The sequence below is a fragment of the Hemiscyllium ocellatum genome, chromosome 20 (genome assembly GCF_020745735.1).
Source record: "Hemiscyllium ocellatum isolate sHemOce1 chromosome 20, sHemOce1.pat.X.cur, whole genome shotgun sequence".
NCBI lineage: Eukaryota > Metazoa > Chordata > Chondrichthyes > Orectolobiformes > Hemiscylliidae > Hemiscyllium > Hemiscyllium ocellatum.
In genome coordinates this window covers 66,406,569-66,433,454 of record NC_083420.1, presented here as the reverse complement: position 1 = coordinate 66,433,454, position 26,886 = coordinate 66,406,569, and positions in this window count along the sequence as shown.

Genomic DNA, 26,886 nt, shown 5'->3' with positions numbered 1-26,886 from the left:
AATGCATGCTGTATAAGGAATAAGGTAAATGAGCTTGTGGCACAGAATTAAATCAGCAGGTAGGAAGAGATGGGCATCTGAATAATTAAGGATATTTATCCTATCGAAAAGATATGCCGGTGGGCAGAGGGAGTGGATTTGCATTATTAGTAAGAAATGAGATTAAATCAATTGTTAGAAAGGCAGTAAGGTCAGATGGTGTAGAATCTGCGTGGGTAGAATTGAGGAACTACAAAGGTAAGACAACCACAGTTGAAGTCTTGTACAGAGCTCCAAAGAGTAGTCAGGACCTGGGACACAAGGTAGACCAGGAGATAGAAAAGATGTGAAGGAACGGCAAAGTACAGTACTCATGGGTGATTTCAGTATGCAGGGGCACTGGTAACATCAGATTTGTAGTGGTTCACAAGAAAAGGAATTTTAGGAAAGTTTATGAGATGGCGTTTTGGAGCAACTTCTGGTGGAGCCCACTCGGGAACAGATAATACTGGATTTAATGACGCAGGATTCGTAATGGAGATTAGGGTGAAGGTAAACTTCGGAAGCAATAATCAGAACATGATTGAATTTATTCTGCAATTTGAGAGAGAGAGAAGATAGAATCAGAGGTAACAGTATAAGGCAACTACAGAGGCATAAGGGAGAAGCTGGGTAGAATTGACTGGGAGAGGGGTCAAGCATGAAAGACAGGGGAATAGCAATGGCAGCAGATTCCAAGATTAATTCAGGAGACACAGCAGGGATTCTTGCCGAGGAATAGAGGCATGGTACAGGGAGGATGAGGCAGCCAGGGCTGACGAGGGAGGTCAGGGATTGCATACAAGCAAAAGAGCAAGCGTATAATGTGGTGAGGGGCAGGGGAAAGTAGAGAATTGGGAAACGTACAAAGACTAACAGAGGGTAAAAAAGGACAGAGAAGATTAGATACGGAGGTAAGCTAAACAGTAATACAACGGCGACTGTAAGAGGCTCTTTAATATAAAAAGTGCAAAAGAGAGGCAAAAGTGAATATGAACCACTGGAAAATGATGCTGGAGAGACAGTAGTGGTAACAAAGAAACGAATGAGGAACTTTGCATCAATGTTCATGGTGGAATCACGAGTAATTTCCAAAAATTGAAGAGAGTGAGAGCGCAGAGCTGAGTCTGGTGGTCATCACCAAGGAGAACATGCTGGAAAACTGAATAGCCTGAATTTGGATAAATCACCTGAACCATATGAAATACACCCCAGCATTGTAAGGGAGATAGCTGAAGAGATAGTAAAAGTGAAATTGGTAATCTTTCAGGAATGACTAAAATCAGGAATGGCTGGAAAATTGCTAACTTGACACTCCCTTTCGTAAGGGAGTTAGGCAGAAGATGGAAAATTACAGACTGATTAGCCTAATCTTGTTTGTGGGTAACATCCTGGAATCCATCGTGAAGGATGGGATTTCTGAATACTTGGACGTATTTAGCAAAATAGTGCAAAGTCAGCATTGTTTCCTCAATGGAAGGTCATGCCTGACAAACCTACTGGAATACTTTGATGGAGTAAGGAGCAGATTTGCCCAGGGAGAACCTCTAAATTCTATAAAATCTCTAAATCTCTAAAATTCTTTGATAAATGCCACGCAGGGGGCTATTGAGAAAGATTAGGATCCTTGGTGTTACAGGCAAGGTGCTAGCTCGGATAGATGGATGGCTGTCTGACAGAAAGCAGAGATGGGGATAAAAGTGTCCTTCTCAGGATGGCATCCAGTGACAAGTGGTTTTCCTCAAGACTCAATGTTGGGACCACAAAATTCGCTTTGTGTATAAATGGTCTACATGAAGGAACTAAGGTCATTCTGACTAAGTTTTCAAACAGTGCAAAGATGGAATAGAGGGATAGGTAGCATCGAAAAGGTGGTTCAGCTGCAGGAGGGTGCAGTAGCACCCTCTAGCACCCCTCTGATGCTCGCCTTCCAGACCACCAACCTCAGGATACAATGCATCATCCTCCGCCATTTCTGCTACCGACAGTCAGACCACACCACCAGAAATATACTTCCCTCCCCATCCCTATCAGCATTCTGTTGAGACCATTCCCTTCACGACTCCCTTGTTAAGTTCACGTGCCCCCCTCCCACACCCCAACAAGCCAACTTCCACTCCCGGCACCTTCCCTAGCCATTGCAAGAGGTATGAAACCTGTGCCAACAACTTCCTCCTCACCTCCATCCCAGGCCCCAAAAGATCCTTCCACATCAGGCACAGAATATCCTGCGCATCCAAACACCTCATCTCTTCTGTCCATTGCTCCTGGCCTCCTCTACACTGGGGAGACAGGACGTCAACTTGCAGAACGGTTCAGGGAACACTCTGCGTCACACACCCAACAACCCCACTTCCCTGTGGCTGAATACTTCGCCTCCCCCTACCACTCTTCAAAGGACATGCAAGTTCTTGGCTTCTTCCAATGCCACATTCTACCACCTTGGAACCTTTCAACCACATGGTATCCAGCGCAATGTCACCAGTTTCCTCATCTCCCCTCCCTTCACCTTATCCCAGATCTAACCATCCAACTGAACACCGCCTGTTGAACTGTCCTACCCGTATATCTTCCTTCCCATCTATCCACTCCACCTTCCACTCGCACCACTCACCTCCGTTTAGCCATCGCCTTCCAAGCTACCTTCCTCCCACCCCCTCCCATTCATCTCTCAAACCCTTTCTGCCCACCCACTTCATTCTTGATAAAGGCTTTATGACTGAAATGTCGAATATCCTGCTCCTCAGAGTCCGCCTGACTGGCTGATGCTTTTCTAGCACCACACATTTTGACTCTGTTCTCCAGCATCTGCAGTCCTCACTTTCTCCTGCTGAAGGATTTGTACAGGTTAGGGGAGTGAGCAAAGAAGTGGCAGGTGGAGTATAACGTGGGCAAGTGTGAGGTCATGCGGTTTGCCAGGAAAAATAAATTAATGGACTATTTTCTAAATAGCGACCAAGTTCAGAAGACTCCAGGGGAGGGGGTGGGTGGGTTCTAGTCCAAGGATCTTGAAAGGTAAACTTGCAGGTTGTCAGCAGTTGGGAAGGCAAATAAAATGATTCCATTTATTTCAAGAAGGCTTGATTATAAATGCAGGGATGTATTTCTGAGGCTCTACAAGATTTTGGCCAGGCTACAGTTGGATTATTGTGCACAGTTTTGGGTCCCATATCTCAGGAAGGATGTACTGGCCCTGGAGCATTTTTCAATAATATCCATGAAAGTGGTCCCAGGAATAAAAAGCTTAACGTATGAAGAACATCTGAGAGCTCTGGGTCTATAATTGATAGAGTTCAGCAGGATGTTAGGAGGTCTAATTGAAACTTACAGAATATTGAATGACCTGGACAGGGTGGATTTTGGGAACATATTTCCAATGGAGGGGAGATTAGGACCCGGGGACAGAGTAAAGAGAAGCCTTTTTCAAACACAGTTAAAGACGAACCTCTTCCGCCAGAGAGTGGTGAATCTATGGAATTCACTGCAACAGAAGCCTGTCGAGGAAAGGTAATTGAGTATATTTCAGAGTAAGACAGATAGGTTCCTGATTGTAAAGGGGATGAATGGTTACAGATAGAAATCGGAAGAATGGGGTTGAGAAGCTTAACAGCCATCATTGAATGGGGCAGCAGGCTCAATGGGCTGAATGGCCAAATTTCTGCTCCAATGTCTTCTGGTCGTATGGTTAATATTGGCTCTCCTCATCCCTCATTGGAGGTGTATCCTGGAATTGATTTTCTTATGATTTATAAAGAGTAACATCCCAATACTGATGACTGGGAAATATCATGTTCCCTCCCTCCAGTCTCTGCAGCCATGTCCCCAAGAACATAATCACACTGAAATTGAAAACCAATGCATGGTACTTAATCACAGTTGATTGACGTTGACAACATTAACAGCACGACACTCATCTGCCCTCTCTGATCCTTGGCTAACCATTTGAATTGTGTGTCACATCATATTCTCTGTTAACATATCCATGCCAATTGCCTGTTACAACTCATGTTTCGTAGGCACATTTGCCTGTCAGGTTATGGACTAGAAAAGGTCTCTCCATATCTTACTGACATTATAATCACTGATCAGTAGTTGCAGACTCTATATTTCCATTTATAAACGGAGAAACTTGTTTATGTTCTGATAATCCTTTGACATTACTCCCATATCCAAGGCAGATTGAATGATTACACGCAATCAATCTACCATCTCCAATATTCCTTCCCTCAGCAATCCCCACGTATCCCAAGCTAAATGAGTAAATTTTAAATGTTCTTTTGAATTTTAATAAAATCAATATTGAACTCAAAGGGATTAAATTGAGCTATTTGTTCAGTGAGTGTGATTAATGTCAATCTCCGTGAGTCCTAATTATCCCAGTGGAGAGTTTCCATCGTTGAAAGATAAATGGGCTCTATTCAATTTGCTATCCCATAGTGTGAGTAGGAGCATCACTTACCGCACTAACAGGGATCAGCAGCTCGAGAGAGAGCGCGGGAGGAAAGATCAGAATCTGAGAACATTAGCCATGAACGTTACAGTAATGATTCATAATCTGAGGACCATGGATTGGAATTTTCCAACAATGGATCGGAATCTGAGAACATTAGACTGGAATGTTCCAACAATGGTTCAGCATCTGAGAACATGAGACTGAAATGTTCCAACAATTGGCAGGAGTTTATCCGGGGGGTCTTTACTGGCTTTAGCAGCCTTGTATATCATTAGCATATCGGATCCAGGATATCCTTTGGATTATTCAAGGTAGTTACTATCCCATCCTCGCGATAGTTGGTGTTCCTGGTAAGTCTTTATATTTGTCTACTAAACTGGGTTGAACTGAATTTCTGCTCATGATATGTAAATTTGCAAGTCAATATCTTTCCTTATATATTATAACTATCAAACTACGATTTATACAATATTCACTGATATGCGAGAAGGAATCAGACTCTTCTCAAACTCCATAATCCATTTTGTCCTTCACAGATTTACATCTCCATGTCCTCCCCACTCACCAATCCTGTCCAATACCACCATCATGGTATCCCAGTCTCGTCCTCAGTCTCAGTGCAATATCTGAATAAACCATTTGTGCCTTTGTTCAATCCGGATGCAACAGTTTCACGTTCCTTGTAATCACATGTCCGTCACTAAATAATTGCTATTGAGAATGTTTAACTTGTTCTCTGCGCATAAGGGAAGATAGTTTATGGTGGTCGAGCCATTGACTCAAAATCTAGAGCCACAGAATAATAGTCTGTTGATATCTCATGAAGGAAATTGGGGAGTTTAAAAGCAACTATTATCATTTGTTATAAAAACCAATCTGCTTGCCTGAAGTCCTTTAGGGAAGTCAATGTGTCATGCTTCCCTCGTCAGGTTTCCGTGTGACTTCTGTGATGAACACGTGGGTGCACTGTACCTTTGAGAGAATGAAAAACCAACAATATCTACCTGACAGCACCAAGAGTTCTGAAAAATAGATATAATGTAACATTTGGTCGAACAACCCGATTAGCTTATTGTCTCGAAACAAATTCAACCGTAACAAGTTTTAAATTATACCCCAAAATACCCACCTCCAAACAAGTTTTAATTTATTATATTGACAGTCGTAACAGCCAATGATACATTCCAATAGTTTGGCGGTACAAGACCATGGAAAATTGGACAGTTGAGAGGAGAACTGCCAAGGTACTAGAATGCAAATACTGCCTGAAAAATAGCTCTCCTCTATGTACCTTTATTGACTAGTAACTGGTGAAGCAGAGTCCCCAAGAAGAAAAGAAGACAGGAATATGGAGAAGAACCGAAAGCTTCCTGGTTTTGAGATAAGCAGTTTTGTTTTGTATATCTTAATTAGGAGTCTTATCGGACTAGTATTGTGGAGGGGGAAGGTCAAAGACAGGTTAGAGGAAGAAGTTGTAAATAGTCATTCGTTTATTATTCTCTGTTATACTTTAAGAAATAAAGTTGTTTATTTTTACTTTAAATAGATTTGGAGTCTAGAATTATCACAGATTACTGCATGGGATAAATTTTTGTTGCTGGTTTTAAATAAGCAGGAAGATCTATCCTCTGTTGTGACACTACAAATCCAAGCTATGCGTTTTACTCTTTACGGTACCGTGGAACAGCTGAACCAGCCACTCAGTTCAAGATCTGCATAACATGTTGCCCTGACCATGGCTTCATACATCCTGTGAGAGAAGAATAAAGGTAAAGATAGCTCCCGTTTTCTGCCTGTTTTCTGTATTGCCACATCTTATTTCCAATCAGGTACGTGATTATCGGCTATTTTAGGTGTATTCAATCTCATTGAAATTCTCCCCGAGAGTGATGCACATCTCCATAGGTATCTCTGATGCTGGCTTTATTGATGCTGACGTACAGATGTAACGGACTTATAAATTCCATGTCAGTCGTTGTGCACAGAGAAGAAATGGCCTTTAGTGGTACATGGAAGAAATGGCGATGTCTAAGTGAGAGAAAAGATGCTTTTTGACAATACCTGAAAGTGTTGTTGAGGCAGTGTTTGGGGTACTGTGGTTAGATTTTCTCTCAAGTTTCACCAGACTAATCCCTGGGATGATAGCACCATGAACAGTGAGTGAAGCTCAGTGAGAGAATAAGAGGTGATTGCATTGAACCTTAAGGGGGATGGTTCAATCACTCATGATGTTCTAAACAGACACTGACACGGTGATAAGTTTCATGGCTTTTTTTCACTCAGATTGCATGATTCTCGATAGTTTAACAGCCTCTGAGAACGTTCCACCCAATCACCCCCACTCCCTATTTCAACTGAGACAGAGAGAGAAAGAGAAGAGAGAGAGAGAGAGAGAGAGAGAGAGAGAGAGAGACAGACTGAGAGAGAGAGAGGCTCTGGCTTTTGAATAAACTCTTGCAACATTAATACAGTTCAATTGGTGCGTGATCCTGCAATGAACGTCATGTTTTCCATAATCCTGACAGCAGCAACTATACCTTCATTATAAAAATGTTAACTCTTTCCAGCAGTGTAGAGAGAAGGAAAATCTATTTACGCCACAGGAAAGAAACAGATGTCGAAGAGGAAAAAGAGTTATTGTGATACTCGCTGAGAGTGTTGTTGAGGCAGTATTTGGGATGTTGTGGACAGACTTTCTCTCCCTTATAAGGAACGATCGCCTTGTCACAGAGATTGTGCAATGGAGTTTCACCAGACTAATCCCTGAGATGATGGTGCCGTGAGGAAACAGTGAAGATTAATCTCTGGCGTTGTGAGAGAATTAGAGGCGATTGCATTGAAACTTGAGGGGGAAGGACAGTAACTCACGATATCTAAATAGACACTGATACGGTGAAATATTCCACGGCTTCTTTTTTACTCGGGTTGCATGATTGTCGATAGTTTAAGAGCCTCTGAGAATATTCCCCTCACTTCACACGCAATCCCCATATCGCATGAGAGAGACAGAGCGCCAGTCTTTGAATAAACTCTCCCCACGTTAATACAGTGCATTTGGTGTATGGTCCTGCACTGAAAGTCTCGTTATCCGCAATCCCTACAGCAGCCACAATTCCTTCATTCTAAAACAGTTAACTGTTCCCACCAGATCCTGACCTCCATGGAGAACATGAGTGTGTCTTCTCGGTGATGGAAGATGCATCCTTGAGATTTGGCACGAATCATTTGGCTTCCCTCCTCATTGCCAGCAAACTATGTTAAAGCAGCACACATTCTACAAACAATGGAACCATGATTAACATCATGGAGTCCTCTATCAGTGTCGTCTCGGTTTCATTGGTTTGTCATGTTGGGATATCAGTGACCCCCTCATGTTCCTGTATAACTGTCTCGTAGGGATGAATAACCTCCTCCTGGTCTCATGGAACAGGTTTAAGGATCTGATTGGGCTGTGCCTGTTCCTGTTTAAAATCACGATGCACTGAACAGACCACTCTTCTTCCTGTGTAACAGGCAGCAGTACTGAATGTGCTGTCACTCTTCCTGCTCCTGAATGCTAGCTCATACCCGCTTGAGATGCTGAGTGAGCTCCTCTTTTAACTGTGGAAATGGGCAGTGTCTGGCCGTGCTGTTACATAAATGTTACCGTCACTTTAACAGCACAAACCGGAATGCTGTCCGGGTCTTGCTGCACATGGACACAGAATGGTTCAGGAGCTGATGGGGGGCAAAATGTTCTGAACATTCTGTGATCTTCAGTCATCATACCTACTTCCGATCTTATGATCGGAAAATACATTGATGGAGTAGCTAAAGATGTTTGTGCTGAGGGGGCTAACCTGAGGATCCCCTGCAGAGATGTCCTGGGACAGAAAGGATTGTTGGTGACTGACCCCAAATCTCTTTATTTGTATTCTGAAAGACCCCATCCAGTGGGAAGGTTACACCTGATGCACATTCAGCTCAAATAAGTAGGTGGTCCCGATGCCATCCTCAGTCAAATACTGCCTTGGTATCAAAGCCATTCGCTTTTTCCTGCGCCCCTGTGTTCGCCTCTTGTTCATATCAATAGGTGACGGTGTATGTGTAGAGTGTGCTTTCCTCTCACAGAAGGTCATCACTGTCACGAATTATCTGGGCGAGAGAGCTAGGGGAGCTATATCACTGAAAGCATTTAAGGAGGAGGTAGGTGGATGTTTAACCTGTCAGAGAGCGAAGGGATGAGGAATTGGGCATTAAAGAGGAGTTACTGTCAACACTATATCAGCCATGATGTTTTGCAGTGGCTTGATCATCCGACTTACCTGATCCTGTTCCTTTTGTCCTCATATTCAGTAATTGCAAAGTTAATGCCTGTAATTTTCCTGAATGTTATTTTATTGAGCGTGGCAATCAGAGAGAGTAAAGTATTTTGTGAGTCATCTCTGGTTGAGATATGGGGACTGTATTCACGGTGAATCTGGGTCTATAATATGACCAACAAATGAACCACAAGTTGCAGAGAGGAAACACTCTGTAATGAGACCAGAGGCGTCTTTCGAACCAAATAACATTTTCCAACGGACACCAAACCATGTGTGACAGTCTTGAGGGACTGAATGAGATGCTGTGTTACTGTTGACCAGGTATTTGGAGCAAGTGGCCTCCATCTGCTCCTTGTAGGAGCTTGAGGAGTTGAAAACAAAATAGCAACACAGGACTGAGCAGCAGGAGTGGGCTATGAGATACTTTGTTACCGCTCCATGTGGTTTTGGTCTCAGCAGCACGTTTCTGTGTGTATACCATTTTACTACATTCAAAAACAACTTTAAATAAATGCAAACATCTAGGCACCACAATCCCCTGGAGAAGGGAATTTCCACTTGAACAGCCCTTTGAGAATTTCCCATTCGTGTTCCAACAAATGTTGGAGCCGATCCAAATGTACTGTCTAAACCTGTCGGTCAATTCCTAAGCATCTGTATCGCTCTGTTCCCCACTTACATATGCATCTGTCTACACGCATCTTAAATGTATCTACCGTGCCTGTCTCTACCACCTCTGTCGGCAACGCGTTCCAAACGACCACCACCATCTGTGTGAAGTACTTACCGCGTGTATTCCCCCTTAAACTTTCCACCTCTCACCTTGAAAGTGTGACGTCTCGTTATTGAATCCTTCACCCCGGGAAAAGGCGTGTCTCTATCCGCCCTTTCTAGACCCTTCATAATTTTATAAAGCTCAATCATGTCCTCACTCAATTTCCTTATTTCTCATGAAAATGAATCTAACCTACTCAACCTTTCTTCACAGTTAGCACCTTCCGTACCAGGCAACATCCTCGGAAATCTTCTCTGCGCCCTCTCCAAAGCATCCACATCATTTTGGTAATGTGACGACCAGAACTGTACATAGTATTCTAAATGCGGCCGAACCAATGTCTTGTCAGCTGTTATGCTCAATAGCCCGTCCAATGAAGACAAACATACTATATGCCTTTTTGACCACTCTATTCATCTGTGCAGCAACCTTAAGGGTATGATGGACCTGCACTTCCAGATTTCTCTGCTCATCAACTTTTTAAAAGGCTCTTCCATTCATTGTATAATTCGCTCTAAAATTACTCTTGCCTAAATGCCTCACCTCACATTTGTCTGGATTGAAATCCATCTGCCACTTTTCCGCCGAACTGTCCAGTCTATCTATATCAAAAAGGAGAAAGTGAGGACTGCACATGGTGGAGATCAGAGCTGAAAAAGCACAGCAGGTCAGGCAACATCCAAAGAGCAGGAGAATCGATGTTTCGGGAATATCTTCGATTCCTCAAGAAGGGCTTATGCCCGAAATGGTGATTCTCCTGCTCCTTGGATGCTGCCTGACCAGCTGCGCTTTTCCAGCAACACATTTTTCAGTTTATCTATATCATACTGTATTCGTTGACATTCCCTTATGCTTTCTGCTACTTCACCAATCTTCATGTCATCTGAAAACTTGCTGATCATACCAACAGCGCCCTCTTCCAGATCATCTTTTTTATATTCCAAACAACAGTGGACCCAACGCTGACCCCTGTGGAACATCACTGGTCACTTTTCTCCTTTGCGAGAAACTCCCTTCAACTACTACTTCTGTCACCTGCTGTTCAACTAGTTCTTTATCCATCTAGCTAGAACACCCTGCACATCATAGGACTTCAATTTCTCCATTTTTCTACCATGGAGATCCTAATCAAAATCCTTACTGAAGTCCATGTATATGACAGCAACTGCCCTTCCTTCATCTATCACCTTGGTCACTTCCTCAAGGAACTCAATTACATTAACAAGACACGAACTCCCCCGCGCAAAACCATGTTGCCTATCACTGATAAGCCCATTCTTTTCTAAATGTAAATAGATGCTATCCCTCAGTAGCCTCTCCAGCAACTTTCCCACCACCGAGTCAAGCTCATTGGTCTGTAGTTACCTGGAATATCCCTACTACCCTTCTTGTACAGGGGGACAAAATGAGCAACCTTCCAGTCCTCTGGCACCTCACCTGTATTTAAGGATGCCATAAAGGAATCTGTCAGGGCCCCAGCTGTTTCCTCTCTCGCCTTCCTCAGCAACCTGGGATAGATCTCATCCGGTCCTGGGCATTTGTCCACGGTAATAACCAGTAGACTACCCAACATATCTTCCCTATTTATGTCAATGTGATTCAGAGTTATCAAACTTCGATATCTAATCTCAACATCCATCATGTCGCTCTCCTCAGTGAACACTGATGCAAAGTAATCATTCAGAATCTCACCCATTCTCTCAGGTTCGACACTCAGCCTTCCTTCATTATCCTTTAGTGGACCAATCCTTTCTCTAGTTACCTGCTTACTTCTTATATAAGAATAAAATGCTGTGGAATTCTTCTAAATTCTGCTCGCTAATGTTGTTTCATGACCCCTTTAATCCCGCTTGATTCCTTGTTCAAGACTTGTCCTACTCTTCTGATATTCCTCCAGGGTCTGTTCTGTTCTTAGCTGCCTAGATCTTATGAATGCTTCCCTTTTCCTCTTGGCTAGTCGTACAATTTCTCCTGTCATCCATGGTTCATGACTCTTGCCCCTCCTATCCTTTGTCATCAACGGGACATGCCTATTCTGCACTATCTTTAACCTATCTTTGAAAGCCTCCCACATCTCAAATGTGGACTTCCCTTCAAATAGCTATGTCCAATCCACATTTCCGAGTTCCAGTCTAATATTGATATAATTGTCCTTTGCCCAGTTTAGTACTCTTCCCTTAGGTCCACTTTCTAATTTATCTGTGAATATTCTGAAACTTACAGAATTGTGGTCACGGTTCCCAAAGATATCATCCACTGCAACTTTTACTACCTGTCCTGTCTTGTTCCCCAGTACCAGGTTCAATATGGCCCCTTCGCTCGTCGAACTATTGACATACTGCAGTAGAAAACACCCCTGGAATTCTTCCAAATTCTACCCCATCCAGACGTTAAGTGTATCCCAGTCAATGTTGTGAAAATTAAAATCTCCCATCACCACTCCCCTATTGCCTCTACATCTTTCCATTGTCTGTTTACATATGTGTTCTTCTACCCCACACTCACTGTTGGGACGTCTGTAATACAGCCCCAACAATGTAACTGCACCCTTCTTATTTCTCAGCTCTACCCATAATGCCTCACTACCCACGACCTCCATAGTGTGCTCCTTTAGCATAGCCGTGAAATCGTCCTTGACGAGCAATGCAACTCCATCGCACCCACCCACCCACCCCCTTTTGCTTCCCTCTCTGTCCTCTCTGAAGTATTTATATCATGAAACATTTCATTGTTAATCATCATGCCCTTCCATGAACCAAGTCTCTGTGATTGCAATAATGTCATACTCCCAGGCACCAATCCAAGCCCTAAGTTCATCTGCCTTACACACTATACTCCTTGCGTGAAAGTAGACCTATTTCATGCCACTAGATATTTGTGATCATCCGCTCTCTGCCTACCCTTCCCTTAATTAATGCCATCTTCACAATCTCTACAATCTCCAGTCTCGACTGGTTCCCAGACCACTGCCACATTAGTTTACAAACTCCCGAACAGTAGGAGCAAAAACTCCCCCAAAGATGTTGGTTCCAGTCTGGTTCAGATGTAGACCGTCCATTTTGTAATAGTCCCACCTTCCCCAGAACCTGTCCCAATGTCCAACAAATTTGAATCCCTCCCTCCTACACCATCCCTCAAGCCACGTGTTCATCCTGCCTATTCTTTCATTTTTACACTGGCTAGCACGTGGCACTGGTAGTATTCCCGAGATCACTACCCTTTAAATTCTCTCCTAGCTACCTGAATTCTTCTTTCAGGACCTCATCTTGTTTCCTACTTATATCGTTGGTGCCTGTATGCACCAAGACAACTGGCTGTTCGCCCTCCACTTTTAGAATGCTCAGTAGTCAATCGGTGACATCCCTGACCTGAGCGCCTTGGAGGCTACATACCATCTGGGAGTCCTGTTTTCAGCCACAGAACATTCTATCTATTCCCCTTAAAATAGAATCCCCTATAACCATGGCCCTACGAGTCTTTTTCCCGCCCTACCTGACACGGTGCCGTGATCCTGGCAACTGCTGCCGTCCCCTGGTGAGCCTTCTTCCCCAACAGTATCCAAAATGGTAGACTGTTTTGGAGGGAGATGACCGCAATGGACACCTGCACTGCCTTCCTACTCTTTTTATGCCTTTTGGTCACCCATTCACTGTCTCCCTCAGCAATCCTAACCTGCAGCATGACCAGTTCACTAAACGTGCTGTCCACTACCTCCTCAGTATCGCGCATGCTCCACTGTGAGTCCATCCACAGCTCCAGGGCCGTCATGCGGTCAAACAAGAGCTGCAGCTGGACATGCTTCTTGCAGGTGAAAGAGTCAGGAATGTCAGACTCGTTCCGAAGCTCGCACTTCAAGCAAGAGGCACGTGCCACGGTCTGAGGTCCACTGCTATGGGAAGCATAGCTTTATATTAACTAACCTAACCCAAATAATGCACTTAAATATATGAAAAAGAAAGATAAAGATAAAAATAAAAGTCTTACCTTACTGAGTCTTCCCGTTCCGGTGAGAGTAGAGGGGCGGGAGGGTGATGCTACATGTGCAGTATTCGGGTTTAGCCACTGCCCAAATATAAATTTAGCCCTTACCTTGCCGGCAGCCCTCGCTTCACCCTGCCTTCTCTCCTCACTGCTCGGTCTCAGTGTTCAGACATGTGGTTTTTCTCATCCTTTAATTTGAAAAGCAGAGGGGTTACTAACTCATCAAGAAGAATCTTCTATTTCAGCTGTGAGACCAAATTAAGAATGAATATGGGTGGTTTTTGATTCGTAAAGTTTTAATACATGGAAATACGTATGAGAATTTGAATGTATCCTGCGTCCTCAAATTTTTAACAGATGCCCTTTCCTTGGTGCTGGCCCTTGGGGTACTTCATACAGAAACAGGGGACAGGAAGCCTCGGGGTCTTGTGGGTACGTCCCCGCAATCCAGGCAGTTGGTGTACCTGAACAGGGAGCTGGGAATGGTAAGTGTGTGGAGTTGTCCCCACCTTGAGGAGAGGGACTTCACCTTTTCCTCTCAGCCACGTAAGTGCTTTTCGAGAATTGGCATTTTTTTGCCCTGTTGACCTTTTTGAATTCTGTGCTGTCCTCCAGAATTTGGAAGAGAGACATTTCTGACCATGCAGCAGTGTACATGGAGGTAAAGGCCGGTGGTCATGGGACAAACTCAAGGCACTGGCACATGGCTCCTTTCTTCCTGAAGGATAGCAAGTTTATTGAATATTTTTCGGGGGTATTTAAAAAATTTTGGGACATTAATTTGGGTACAGCCAGTAATACGTCGGCGGTCTCGGAGACTGCCAAGGCCTGTGTGAGGAGTTTGATTATTCCTTACTCGGCGACCCAGAAGTGGCAGAACGCAGAGAAGCTGCATATGCTCGAGACTTGCCTGAAGGCAGCTGAAACAGCATACCTTGACAGACCGACTGTAACCAAGTTGCAGCAGATTACAGCCCTCAGAGCTGGTTTGAATGCTGGGCTCACCCAGACAGCAAAGAGGGAAATCTCCCTTCAGAAACAGAGGTTATTTGAGTCTGGTGATAAACGGGGTAGATATCTAACATACCTGGCCAGAAAGAAGAATGCCCCCTAATCTATCACATCCAGTGGAGAGAGTGTTGTGACTCTTACTTGCGATTCCAAAAATTACTTTAAAATGTAACCAATTAATTTGAATCATGCCCAGGATGCCAGAAACCACTGGAAGTTAAACTTTATTGTTTAACATCTAGAAACCAATCAAACAATGAGAATTGAATATGTCATGGGGAGGATATAAACCTGGTATTTTGAAAATTAATGGGAAAGCCAACTGGACAGCTAACATTTTGGTCTCAAATTAGAAAAAAAATACTCTTACAATACACTTGATTTACTTTAAAATAAAACAGAAAGAAGGTGACCCAGGGACATCAGCAGCTGGAAGACTGAAGACAACAGGACAACAGAGACTGTGCGATGTTGAGACTACGTTAATGTAATGTTCAATAAGTGGATTAATGGAACAGCATATTTTTGGAGTTGTAGTCAGATCGTAAGTAGTTAAGAAAAGGTTGTCTTGTACATGTGAATAGTTGTTGTTTGATGTTCACTATTCGTGTTCATTCAATAAATTGTTATTTTTCTTTGAATGGTGGAATTTGGGAGTTCTCTGTCACTCGTGTTTTAATAGATTACTAGGCGAGATGAGTTTTTTTGATGTTTGGTTTTTATTAACATAGGGGTTCGACGTCAATGTCATAACAGTTTAAGGGCTTGTCATTCAGGATTGGGACATATGTGAACAGATTAGGTGAACAAAAGGTCTCAGCAGATTCCAAGACTTGGCAATTATTGTCAAAGATCTTTCAATAAAACTTCGGTTGGAAAATATGTTTAGTTTTGGTTACATGTGGATGATTAAATGAAAAGTGAGAGAAATGGGATTTAACATTACTAAAGAGGTTCTGGGATTTGAAAATGCTTCCAAACTTGCCAATAAAGTTGAGAAAGACAGAGGAAGGGCGAACATTTGGTACCAGCAGTATATTGAGCACGATTCAGAAACATAATGATGGAACCAGGTCAGACGTATATTGAGATTGAAAGAGTTAAACATAGTCATTTTGATAGATGAACATGGGCCTTAAAAATAGACAAGACAGATTATTTTGCTGGAGGAATTTAAAGACTCACTTCCAGAGGTGATCAGAGTTCATGCGAATGAACAGCAAGTTCGAGAAGTGAGAAGCACGGCAGAGATGGCAGGTCAATACGCATTGTTAATGAGCTGCAATTTAGCTTCAGGTAGGATCTCCCTCCTGTGAGGGATAGAAATTGGGAGAAGGGAAGATCCTACTCTACAAAACAAAGATCAAGAGCACACTGGCAATGGTTTATTTTGGTTAATAAATAAGCCCTAGAGGGTTGAAAGGAGGTGAAAAGCCTCAGGTGTTTTCACAATACCGGAGTGTAACACATAGAATTACAGTGCAGGTGGTTGAAGAAGGCACTAGGAAAAGGTGTCTTCACTGCAATAAGTGGGATAGACAAAGTCACAATGCAAGTCGTTGAAGAAAGGCACTGTGGTAAAAAAAAATGTGGTAAAAGAGGCTAAACCAGTGGCATTAGTGGAAGTAGTAAAGGAACCACAAGAAAAGTTGAAGAGCTGCAGGAGAGTGCTCAGCTTAGGCAGGGGACGGGTATGGAATTAGTACCTGATCTCTATAAAGAATTCACCTCTAGGGAGAATGTTTACTCAGAAAGAACAGGGGGAGAAGGATAACAAGGTACAACTCTGTGAGATACGGGATCTGTTCAGTCTCTATTATTCAAAACTTGTGGCACTGGAAAAGCACACCAGGTAAGGCAGTGTCTGAACATCGACATATCATCTGGAAAGTGGCAGGTGGGCGAGGGTGAAAATGGGGTAAACGATAACTAGGAGGGTAGAAGTGGGGCTGAGGGGAAGGTCAATGGGAAGGCGATAGGAAAATGAAAGTGTGAATGATCGTGATAAGTGAGATAGGAGGGTGGAGTGGACATGTGGGAAGGAAGGTGGACTGTCAGGAGAGTAGAACAAGGTGATGCTGAGTTGAAAGGTTGGATCTGGGATGAGATTGGGAGAGAGGAGAATTGGAAATTGGTGAAGTTGACGTTGATGCCGTGTGCTTGGAGGATCCCAGCTGTCCTACTACCATCCACTTTCACCCAGTCCTCTGACCTTTCACCATCGCCCTACAACTGCATCTACCTATTGCCTTCCAAGTTACCTTCTGCCCAGATCCTCCCCCACCCACCGACGTATCTCTCAGAACTCTTTACCCCCATCCCCCAGTTGCCTTATGAAGGGGTTATGCCTGAAACGTCGATTCTCCTGCTCCTTAGTGGCTGTCTTACCTGCTGTGCTTTTCCAGCGCCACACCTTTCAACTGTGATCTCCAGTATCTGTAATCCTCACATTCTCTCAGCATCTAAAAGTAAATAATGAAAGTATTTGTACTCTTTCTGACATGTTACCTGAGAGAGTGATCATTTGTGGAATGCAAACAGAAATGTAGTGCTCCCCTATGTAAGACCGAGTTAGAGATCCAAATCAAGATTGGGGACGTAACAGTGGGAGTGAGTGTCAGACCGTCAGTTTCAGAAATACCGCTTAATTATTGAGAACAATTTAGCAGGATCCAAGGTGGGAGTGACACCTCTTGTGGTGGCGAAGTCAATTGAAGACCAGGGGTTTGATGAGTTAAAAGGCAAATACCCAGGAAATTTTCCAGACTGTGTAATAACAAGCTCTCACTGTCATTGGTTACAGCAAGAAGCAAAAAGTAAAGAGAAAGACAAAGGAGCGGAAGTGTCATTAACTGGCCCGCTGTTCATGTAATAGTGCAGGAAAAACCTGATCAGGCAGAGGGATGGGCAGCGGTGTTTAAAGGCTAATGGCCTGACAACAGAAATGTACATAAATTGATGTCGAGTTAGAAAAGGAATCAGAATATATTGTCGAGAGTTAGCAACTTAAAGATAGAGTCCTAAATGAAAATGGAATCCACAACAGGTTATTGCACAGGAGAAATGGGCCAAATTTGACCAGATTGTGTTGGCGATCGCATACAGACAGGAAGTGTTACCGGGATCACATGAACTACCTGCAGGAGGTCACCTGGAAGATTCAGGCTAATGTACGCAATCATTTCTACTGGCCTGGAATGCACAAGGACATGTTTATTCTTTGCTGTATGTGTCATACATGCCGAATGGTAGGTAAGCCACGGGCAGGACGAAAAACCAGAGTCTTTGTTGCCAATTCATGCATTCGATGGACCTTTCACGTGGGATATGATTATTTGTGTAGGTCCTCTTTCTAAACTAAAAGCGAAAATAAATATTTCCTAACCTAATGGATGTGTCTGTCAGATTACCAGAGACAATTCCATTAAGATTATTAAGCAAAAAGGGTGGTGGAGGGGTTCGTATCTGTCCTTACTCAGTACAGGTTACCCAGAGAGTTCCCATCAGTCCAACGGAGACACTTTACCATTCGGCTGTTTAAGTAAATCATGGATAGCTTACGTATACAACACTTCAAATCAAGTGCGTCCCATCCTGAATCACATGGAGCCTTGGAAAGTTGGCATCAGACGCTGAAGACCATGATAATAGCGTACTGTCAGGGTTGGCCAAATGATTGGGATAAAGGTGTCCCATTAAATTGTTGCCATGAGAGATGCCCCGATCTACTCAATTTACTCCCTTTGAGTTAGTATTCGGACATGAAGTGTGAGGTCTTTTGGAATTAATTAAAGAGAAATTAAACTGACCAAAGTTGGAGATTTCACACTTGGAATATGTATCTGAGGTGAGTGAGAGATTAGAATATGTGAGTTAGCTAAACAGCGCATGAAGAGGGTAGAGCATAGAATGGAGTAAGTGGCAGGTACAAAGTATGAAATTTGATGCGATATCTTTTCGTGGGTGTGCCACCAATCGTGGGAAATCTCTTCAAATCCAGGTTTAGTCTCCCCTTCCAAATGGAGAAGAAGTAGAGTCAGGTAAACTGTCTGGTAAAGATGCTGGATATAAAAAAAGATAGCAGGTATGTAATGTGAATACATTGTAATCTTACAAATATTGGCATAAGGAACTGTGGAAACAGCTGGTAGTCACTGCCCTGCAGAGTGAGGATCAAATACGGATGTCATGGAGTTTGATGTGACGCACAATCCTTTAATTAACAAGGAAGTCCTTGAGGAGTGGGATTGGATAGCGAGCTGTCTGTTGCAGGAGCAATGAACCCAGTTGATGTTCATTGCAGCAGCATGAGGACATTTGCAGAACCAAGATGGGAGGACTTACGCTTTTGTGTATGGGGTGGAAGTAGAGAATGTTGTTCTGATAAACAATACTTCTGCAGACGGCAGGCAACTTTATAAGAGAAAGTGAAATAAGTTTCTGCGTTTGTCACCTTAAAGGGCTACTTCAATTCAAAGTGATGCTCTTTGGAATGAATAATGCACCAGCCACATTACAAAGACTCATGAACAGAGTTGTGACCAGAATAACAAATTGTGCGATTTATATGTTAGATGCAGTGATAGAACATAGAACATAGAACATAGAAAGATACAGCGCAGTACAGGCCCTTCGGCCCTCGATGTTGCGCCGACCGAATCCTACCTAACCTACACTAGCCCAATAACTTCCAAATGCCTATCCAATGCCCGCTTAAATGACCATAAAGAAGGAGAGTTCACCACTGCTACTGGCAGGGCATTCCATGAACTCACAACCCGCTGTGTAAAGAATCTACCCCTAACATCTGTCCTATACCTACCACCCCTTAATTTAAAGCTGTGTCCCCTAGTAACACCTGACTCCATTAGCGGTAAAAGGTTCTCAGTGTCGACCCTATCTAAACCCCTAATCATCTTATACACCTCTATCAAATCTCCCCTGAACCTTCTCTTCTCCAATGAGAACAGCCCCAAGTGCCTCAGCCTTTCCTCATAAGATTTTCCTACCATTCCAGGCAACATCCTGGTAAACCACCTCTGCACTCGTTCCAATGCCTCCACATCCTTCCTATAGTATGGCGACCAAAACTGCACACAATACTCCAGATGAGGCCGCACCAGAGTCTTATACAGTTGCAACATGACCTCAGGACTCCGGAACTCAATTCCTCTACCAATAAAGCCCAATACACCATATGCCTTCCTCACAGCACTATTTACCTGGGTGGCAACTTTCAGAGATCTGTGTACATGGACACCAAGATCCCTCTGCTTATCCACACTACCAAGTAGCCTACCATTAGCCCAGTAATCCATCTTCTTGTTACTCCTACCAAAGTGAATGACTTCACACTTAGCTACATTGAATTCCATTTGCCACATTTCTGCCCAGCTCTGCAACTTATCTATATCCCGCTGTAAACTACCACTTCCTTCCTCACTATCCACAACTCCACCGACTTTTGTGTCATCCGCAAACTTGCTTACCCAGCTTTCAAGCCCTTCCTCTAGATCATTTATAAAGATAACAAAAAGCAATGGTCCCAAAACAGATCCTTGTGGTACACCGCTAGTAACTGCACTCCAAGATGAACATAGTCCATCAACTACTACCCTCTGTCTCCTTCCAGCCAGCCAATTCCTAATCCAAACCTCTAATGTATCCTCAATGCCATACCTCCGTAGTTTTAGCATTAGCCTACCATGGGGAACCTTATCGAAGGCCTTACTAAAATCCATATACACAACATCTACTGCTTTACCCTCGTCCACTTCCTTAGTCACCTTCTCAAAGAACTCAATAAGGTTTGTGAGGCACGACCTGCCCTTCACAAAACCATGCTGGCTATCCTTGATCACGTTATTCCTATCCAGATGTTCATAAATCTTATCCCTTACCATTCTCTCTGAGATTTTGCCCACCACTGAAGTCAGACTCACTGGCCTATAGTTACTAGGGCTATCCCTACTCCCTTTCTTGAACATGGGGACCACATTCGCTATCCTCCAGTCCTCTGGTACTATTCCCGTTGACAATGACGACATAAAAATCCAGGCCAATGGCTCTGCTATCTCCTCCCTAGCTTCCCATAGGATCCTAGGGTAAATGCCATCAGGCCCAGGAGGCTTATCTATTTTCATCCTTTCCAATATTCCCAGAACCTCTTCCCTGCATATTTCCAGGCCATCCATTCTAATCATTTGTGACTCCATATTCACATCAGCAACAGTGTCCTGTTCCTGAGTGAATACTGATGAAAAGTATTGATTTAGTGTCTCTCCAATCTCCTCCGCCTCCACACACAACTTCCCACTACTATCCTTGACTGGACCGATACATACCCTAGTCATCCTTTTATTCCTGACATACCTATAGAAGGCCTTTGGGTTTTCCCTAATCCTACCAGCTAAAGACTTTTCATGTCCCCTTCTCGCTTCCCTTAGCTCTCTCTTTAGATCCTTCCTGGCTACCTTATAACTCTCTATTGCCCCAACTGAACCTTCACGCCTCATCTTTACATATGCCGCCTTCTTCCCTTTCACAAGGGATTCCAATTCCTTACTAAACCACGGCTGCCTCACAAGGCTCTTTACACCATGCCTGACTGGTACATACTTATCGAGGACACGTAGTAGCTGCTCCTTGAACAATCCCCACATCTCATTAGTGTTCTTCTCTTGAAGCCTGTTTTTCCAATCCACACATCCTAAGTCATGCCTCACTGCATCATAATTTCCCTGCCCCCAGCTATAACTCTTGCCCTGCGGCGCACACTTATCCCTCTCCATCACTAAAGTAAAAGTCACCGAGTTGTGGTCACTGTCCCCGAAGTGCTCACCTACCTCCAAGTCTAACATCTGGCCTGGTTCATTACCTAGAACCAAATCCAGTATAGCCTCACCTCTTGTTGGCCTGTCTACATATTGTGTCAGGAAACCCTCCTGCACACATTGGATAAACACCGACCCATCTAATGAACTCGAGCTATAGCTCTCCCAGTCAATATCTGGGAAGTTAAAGTCCCCCATAACAACCACCCTGCTACCTTCACTCTTTTCCTGAATCATCCTCGCAATATTATCCTCTACTTCTCTAGGACTATTAGGAGGCCTGTAGAAAACACCTAACAGGGTGACCTCACCTTTCCTATTTCTAACCTCAGCCCAAACTACCTCAGATGGCAAGTCCTCTTCCATCGTCCATTCCACTGCTGTAATACTATCTTTGACAAGTAATGCCACACCTCCCCCTTTTTTACCCCCATGTCTGATCCTACTAAAACATTTAAACCCTGGAACCTGCAACAGCCATTCTTGTCCCTGTTCTACCCACGTCTCTGTAATGGCCACAACATCGAAGTCCCAGGTATCAACCCACGCTGCAAGTTCACCTACCTTATTTCTTATACTTCTGGCATTGAAGTATACACACTTCAATCCACCCTTCTGTTTACAGGCACCCTCCTTCGAGATCGCTGCATTATTCATAACCTCCCTACACTCAAGGTCCTGTACCCTAAAGCTACAGTCCAGGTTCCCATGCCCCGGCGGAGTTTAGCAAGTCATGGAAAGATCACATGTTACAGTTGGCAGAGCTCCTTGCACGATTGCAAGAAGGAAAACTGATAATCAATGAGAAGAAAACAGAATTTGCAAAGGCAGAGGTGAAGTTATTGGGGCATTACATTGGACATAGAAGGTTGACCCCATGGAACGCAAAGACGAAGGGCTTTGAGGAATTTCCACAACCATCCTCGATGAAAAAGGAGTTTCGATTTTTGGGACTGAGTGGATTCCATTGGAAGCTTGTTCAAAACTTTAGCAGTGTTGTGGAACTGCTGATGGGTTTACTGAAAAAGACGTAAAATGTTGGTGTGTAGAACAGTTCCAGCAGGCATTTGAGAATTCAAAAGCAGCATTAACTACCGCACCAGTTTTAGCTACACCAAATATTTTGAAACACTTCTAAGTTGCGATTGTTGCTAGTGATAATGGGTTTGGAGAGGTATTGATGCAGGAACATGATAATGTAATGGATTGGCCAATTGGCTATCTGTCAAAAAGAAACCGAACACCCACTGGAAAGAAAATGCTCCACTATTGAAAGAAGATTATTGAGTTTGGTACTGGCCTGACAATACGTGATTGTTTATGTGACAAACGGGTTGTCGGAGATGAATGTATAAAACTACAATCCTTTTGAATTTTTTGAAAGATATAAAGACTAAAATATGTAAATATTTCATTGGAGTCTGACGTTATCGACTTTTAACTGCCAAAATATCCATGTTGTGGGCCATACAATTGTGATAGCAGATATGTTATCGCAGATTTAAATGAAAAAGTGCAGATTACATTTGAATATTGCAATGTTACATATGCGTGCAGAATTAATATGAAAGATATAAATTAGATTAATTACTTCTGCATTTCGTAGTTTTGGGATTCAGAATTACTAGAAAAGAAATGAAGCCATCTTTTCATACTGAACTTTCATTTCTTTTTCCTGAAAAGGACGGGGGTGGGGGAAGGAGTTATGCAGCTGAAAGCATGTCTGGTCACTTTCAGACAGAACTGATTTTGCTGTATATAATGTACAGCCAGAACTGCCAGCTAATGGTCAGGCTTTTCCAAATGTAACAATTGTCTGGTAAATGGATACCTGAGTTTTGGTTGCTGTTTTGATAAGAATTAGTTTAAATAATGCCCAGGATACCAGAAGACAATGGTATTTGAATATCATTGTTCTGACACGTGGAAATAATCAAATTATGAGAATTTAATGTGTCGTGAGGAATATAGGCACCTGACACTTTGAAATCTAGATGGACAGTAACTGCCATTGAACAGCAGAACAACTGCTGTAGAGCCGGAGAGGTAACTGGCCACCTAAAACACTCCCTCAGATACCTTTTCATGTAAAAACTAGTTGCACTTAAAAACAAAGGAATATGACCCATGGATATCAGCAGCTGGAAGAGTGAAGACAGCGGAAGAGGCAGAGACACTGTGGTCTTGAGATTAATTGAATGTAATGTTACAGACGTGGGTCATAGGAACAGCGTTTTTTTCGAGGTGGAGTCAGATAGACAAGGGGATCAGCCTTGTTAAGAAATAGTTAAGAAAAGGGGATCCTGTATTTGTGAATAGTTGTTGTTAATGATGACTAATAAAGTTAAGAAATTGAATTCTTATTTTTCTTTAAATAGTGGCATGTCAGAGTTTTGTCAATCATATATTAACAAATTACGCAGCAAAGTGAGCTTTTCTGGGTGTTTGCTTTAATTAACAGAGGGGGTCGACCTTCACATCGTAAATATCAATCCACACTACCACATTTCCTTGCAATTGGTCCATTTCCTTCAAGCATTCACCATATCCATGCCCCTCGTGATCTTATATCCCTCTATAAGTTCCCCTTTCAGTCTCCTCTGCTCTAAAGAAGAAGTCTGAGAATATCCAAACTCTCCCTTTAATTCATGCCATTGGGTTGTGGCAACATCTTTGTAAATTTCTTGCGCATTGTTTCTAGTTTAATAACATCCTTCCTATAACAAAGTGACAAAAACTGAACACAATACTTCAGTGTGGCCTCGCCAATGTCTTGGATATCTGCAACATAACTTCCCAACTTCTATAATTAATGCCCTGACTGATGAAGGCCAGTGTGCCAAAAGCCTTCCGTCGGCTGTGACTCCACTTTCAGAAAACCGCGAACCTGAACTTCAAAGTCTGTCTGCCCACTACCCCCAGTTAAGGCCCTCCCATTCACCATGAAACACCTACCTTGATTTGTCTTTCCAAAATGCAAGACCTCACACCTATCTATGTTAAACTCCACTTGCCATTTCTCGGTCCACTTCAAGGTCTTGCTGCATTTTTTGATAACCTTCCTCACTGTCCGCGATTCTGAATATTTCAGTGTCATCTGAAAATTTAATCATCATGCTTGTTACAATCTCATTCCCGTCATTGGTAAGAGATAACAAACAGTAATGGGCCCAGCACTAACCGCTGAGATTCTCCACTGGTTCACTAATATCCTTCGGGTAAGGAAAATTCCATCCTTTCCTGGTCTGGCCTCCATGTGACTCCAGACCCACAACAATGTGCTTGGCCCTTATCTGCCCTGTGGGCAATTATGATGGGTAATACATGCTGCCTATCCAGCAATGCACTCATCCAGAAAAAATGAATACAAAATCGTTACAAGATTTCAGTCCTACAAGCATCCTTCCACTATTAACCTCTCCTTCCTAACATCAAGCCAATTGTGGATCCAATTTGCCTGCTCCCTCTACATTCTATGCGATCGAACCTTCCAGAGCAGTCTATCATGTGGAACCTAATCAAGGGCCTTACTGAAATCTATACCGAATACGTCTACTGCTCTCTGTGTCAATTGATTCAAGAATCTAAGTAAAGCCATATTCCTACAATTATGAATCCATGCCGAGAGATGATTGAGAAAATCTCTACAGATTTGATCTCCTGTGTAAGCAATAATCTCGTTGCCACAGACACAGATGTTTGTATCATGAAATGAGAGTGAAGAAACTGAATGGTTAATCTGTAGAGCTATGAGAGAATAGAGATGCTTGCACTGAAACTTGAGAATTGGTTGCGATCTCTTCTTTCCAGAAGAGACATTGATACGTTGAGAAATACCATACTTTACCCATGTTTGATTGGTTTGTTTATTGTCACGTGTACGTCAGTACAAGGTAGCACTTTATTTATGAGCAGTGGAGGCTGATCATAGCAAACATGGCCAGACAGATCATAGGGTGGAAATAGACATGGACAGAGTAAGGCATACAGGTTACACTGAACAGGACGTGCACTAGACAAGGTCAACATGAACAAGATCAGCATTATTTGCACTCAGAGAGTCCATTAATCAGTCCAACATGGCTTTCCTAATTGTTTCTAAGCCTTAATTAACACCTCACCACATTAATAAGCAGTTATTGTGTGACCCTGCACCGAACGCCATGTTGTTCACAATCCCCAACAGCAGCCACAATACCTTCCTTCTGAAACAGATAGCCATTACCAACAGCTTCCGCCCTACATAGAGAACACCAGGCTGTCTTGTCGGAGATGGAAGGTGCCTCCTTGAGACTTCACACAAAGCATTTCGCTTCTGTCCTCACTGCGAAAAAAACTCGCTAAAGTCCCACATATATATAATCAGAAACATAGCCAACAGGAACAACATGGAGCAGTCTGTTCAGCCTCTGCTCCATTTGTTCATCATGTTAGAGCATTAATCAGGAGACAGTGAGGACTGCAGATGCTGGAAATCCGAGTCAGGAGTGGTGCTGGAAAAGCACAACAGGTCAGGCAGGGTCTGAGGGGCAGGAGAATCATTGTTTCAGGCATAAGCTTTTCATCTGGAATGGTTGCCTCATTCTGTCCCTGTGTAAGAGCGTTGAGGGACTGATGGTGTCCTCTTGATATCCCTGTGTAAGAGACTCAAGGGTCTGAATGGCCTCCTATTCTTCCTGTGCAAGTGTCTCGAGGGGCTGAATGGCCTCCTCCTGTTCCTGTGGAAGTGACGCAAGGGGCTGAATGGCCTCCTCCTGTTCCTGTGGAAGTGACTCAAGGGGCTGAATGGCCTCCTCCTGTTCCTGTGTAAGAGACTCAAGGGGCTGAATAGTCTCCTCCGTTCCTGTGGAAGTGACTCAAGGGGCTGAATGGTCTCCTCCTGTTCCTGTGGAAATGACTCAAGGGGCTGAATGGCCTCCTCCTGTGCCTGTGGAAATGACTCAAGGGGCTGAATGGCCTCCTCCTGTTCCTGTGTAAGAGACTCAAGGGGCTGAATGGCCTCCTCCTGTTACTGTGTAAGTGACTCAAGGGGCTGAAAGGCCTCCTCCTGTTCCTGTGTACATGACTCAAGGGGCTGAATGGCCTCCTCCTGTTCCTGTGTAAGTGACTCAAGTGGGCTGAATGGCCTCCTCCTGCTACTGTGGAAGTGACTCAAGGGGCAGAATGGCCTCCTCCTGCTCCTGTGGAAGTGACTCAAGGGGCTGAATGGCCTCCTCCTGTTCCTGTGTGAATGACTCAAGGGGTTGAATGGCCTCCTCCTGTTCCTGTGTGAATGACTCAAGGGGCTGAATGGCCTCCTCCTGTTCCTGTGTAAGTGACTCATGGGGCTGAATGGCCTCCTCCTGTTCCTCTGTGAATGACTCAAGGGGCTGAATGGCCTCCTCCTGTTACTGTGTAAGTGACTCAACGGGCTGAATGGCCTCATTCAGCGAGAGAGGGGAGGGAGGGGATGGCGAGAGGGGTGGGCGAGAGAGGGGAGAGAGGGAATGGAGAGCGGAAGAGGGGAGGGAG